At 43.3% G+C, this 2,892-nt stretch overlaps 1 protein-coding gene across 1 annotated transcript in view; it reads right to left on the bottom strand.

Moving 5' to 3' along the window:
• Positions 1-178, bottom strand: part of Lancl1 (LanC lantibiotic synthetase component C-like 1 (bacterial)) — a 32,587-nt gene extending 32,409 nt beyond the window's left edge. Inside the window, exon 1 of the mRNA XM_013010883.1 lies at positions 87-178. The gene's annotated coding sequence lies outside the window, so the exon portion shown is untranslated. The remainder of the gene's footprint in view (positions 1-86) is intronic.
• Between the last annotated feature and the right edge of the window lie 2,714 nt (positions 179-2,892).

The raw sequence follows: 2,892 nt of genomic DNA on the forward strand, positions 1-2,892 counted from the left end.
CGGCCCCAGGGGCCCCGGGGCCCACCGCAGCCCACGCTCAGAGACCGGGCACCGCCGCCACACGGCCGACAGCGCTCGGAACCCACCGCAACGAAGGGGACCCGTTTTGCACCCCCAAGGCCCCAAGACCCCGAACTAAAAGCCCGGGCGGAGGCGGCAGCCCGAAACCCTCCTCCGGCCCTGGACCAAACACAGAGGCGTCGTTTTCACCGCCCACTTCCGGACGGGAGAGCCAATCAGAACCGCCGCCGCCGCGGAGGCCCGCCTCCTCCTCCCTTTCAGTTTGTTAAAGAGACAGGAGGGTGATTACTAAGGCAATGTAATTCTTGGGTTTCAGCTAGAAGGATGTACCTTACAAAATCGTGCATATGTGTCCAGTGTTTCCTACCCTGAGTTGTAAAAATTCTTAAAGAAGGAAAAATAATGTCCAGGTTAATGAGAAATGTTTTTTATCTGGAGAAGGAAAAAAAAGAAAGACTGCTTTGAGATCCAAACACAGTAGTATTACTACTGCTCAGACTCAATAAAATTGGAGATAATAAAATGTAGTCCTAGACTCTGCGACCTTTTTCCTTGAGGAGAAGAATAACATTTGGGAGGATAATTTTAAATGACTGTTTTGTTTTGGAGTGGGGGGATAATTTTAAAGACACTGTAGAAACTATCATGTGAGGGCCTAAGACACAGAGTCAAGTGACAGCTGTTAAAACAGCAGGGAAAAACACCCAAAAGCCCAAATCGCAGCTCTTGTTACATTTTATCTGCTCCTTAGCAGATATATAATAACTATAATGTAGGACATGGAGCCTCCTTCTCCCCTTTTGGAAAGTAATCAAGGCCAAAAAGCCCAGGAGGTCCATGGCATGCAGTACAATGTTTAACAGCTTTCATTATCTGAACTTTTTTTTTCTTTCTCATTTTCAAATCTTACCTGGTACTTATTAGGCCCATTGGAGTGTAGTTGAAAAAAAGTCAGTCTCTCTTTTCCTTTCCCTCTTTATCAGTGAATGGACCCTCTGTTCAGATGTCCATTTATGGAGGGAGGTTCAGTCCCTGCCTCACTCACCATGGACTATGTTTGTCCCTCTGTGGTTGCCATCCCAAGCTGTCTTTCAAAATTCCTTCTATCCCTGCTCCCAATTGTTTGTTTCCAACTGTTACTCTCCCCCAAAACTTAGAAGAGTCTTTCCCTTACCAAATTTCTGAAGATTTAGAAGAGACCTGTAGTGAATCTTAAACTGGATATCCTTCATATCATGAAGTATAACTGTTTAGAAGAGCAAACTCTTAGGAAAGGAAAAAGTATAAGAGGCAATTTATCAATTGTTTTCTCCATGATTATTAGAAGCTTAGTATCCCTCACAATTTTATGTGAGCAATTAAAATTCATGAGATGGTTAAGTATACCAATGACTTATTGTTGGAGTAAATAATCATACCATCTAACCTAGGTAGATTGTGTGAAGATGAGAGGAGTGTAAGAAAAAAAAAGGAAAAGAACTTGTTAGTTGGCTTGGAGGGTGGCCTCCCAAAGTACAAAGAATCGTAGCCTGAGTGTGTTGTAATATGTAATAATAGGGCTGGGAATTTGGCTTAGTGGTAGACTGTATGCGTAGCATGCATGAGGCCCTAGGTTCAATTCCTAGGTACCACATAAATGGAAAATAAATACATAACATTTATTTTAAAGAATATGTTGGGGCTGGGAAGGTGGCTCAGTGGTAGAGCGTTTGCCTTGCATGCATGAGGCCCTGGGTTCGATCCCTCAGTACTACATAAGCCAAAAAGAAGAAAAGCCGGAAGTGGCACTGTGGCTCAAGTGGTAGAGCGCTAGCCTGAGCTGAATAGCTGAGGGACAGGGCGGGCCCAGGCCCAGAGTTCAGGCCCCACGACCAGAACCCCCCCCCAAAAAAAAGAATATAATATGTAATAACATAGCACAGGGCTTCGGAGTCACAGCAATACTGATGTTTTGGAATTGGTGCTTCTCTCTTCTAGATGGATGCAGTCTTTTTCACCTTTCAGCAATAGCCCTGGTACCCTGGAGATACCATTCATCCAAATGGTGACAGCCGAAAGATGCTTCAAGATGTCAAGTGTCTGTTCCCTTGGAAATGATGAAGGGGGTGGGAGGTTGAAGGATTTGATCCACTGAGGTAGTGTAACCAAATGATTGGGTAATTTTTGAAAGAGATGACCATAATCAAGATGCATTGCAGTAAACTGGCAGATTGGAATGCAAAAGAAATGATGAGACAATTTTAATTCAGTATTTCTTTCGCAGATATGGCTTACTAGAATAATGCTTGGTGTGTGTGTGTGTGTGTGTGTGTGTGTGTGTGTGTGTGTGTGTGTGTGTGTTTAATCCTTTGGGTTTCATTATAGCATCATCTGTGCATACATAATCCTATTCTATTTTGTCCCTCTAATTTTAGTTTCCTAGCCATTTTTCCTTCTTCAGAAAGTAACTACCATGATGGTTAATTTATATATACTTCAGAAAATATGTCATGTGTGGTGGAATGACGCAATATGTCTGTATTCCCACCTGTGTTTTATATGGATCTGTGGTATTCTGCATATAGTTTGCTGGGTATTAGAATGCCTCTGAGTTGTGTTACTAATAACACAGTAGCTAATAACACAATACCTCAGTCTGGATAAGTTATAAAGAGGTTTACTTCATCTTATGATTCTGGATGGATGTGCCAAGTCAAGAGGCTACACCTGGGCTGGGAAGGTGGCTCAGTGGTAGAGTGCTTACCTTGCGTGCATGAGGTCCTAGGTTTGATTCCTCAGCACCACATAAGCAGAAAAAGACAGAAGTGGCACTGTGGCTTAAGTCGTAGAGCTCTAGCCTTGAGCTAAAGAGCTGAAGGACAACATCCAAGC

This window comes from Dipodomys ordii, unplaced genomic scaffold (genome assembly GCF_000151885.1).
Source record: "Dipodomys ordii isolate 6190 unplaced genomic scaffold, Dord_2.0 Scaffold1, whole genome shotgun sequence".
Lineage (NCBI taxonomy): Eukaryota > Metazoa > Chordata > Mammalia > Rodentia > Heteromyidae > Dipodomys > Dipodomys ordii.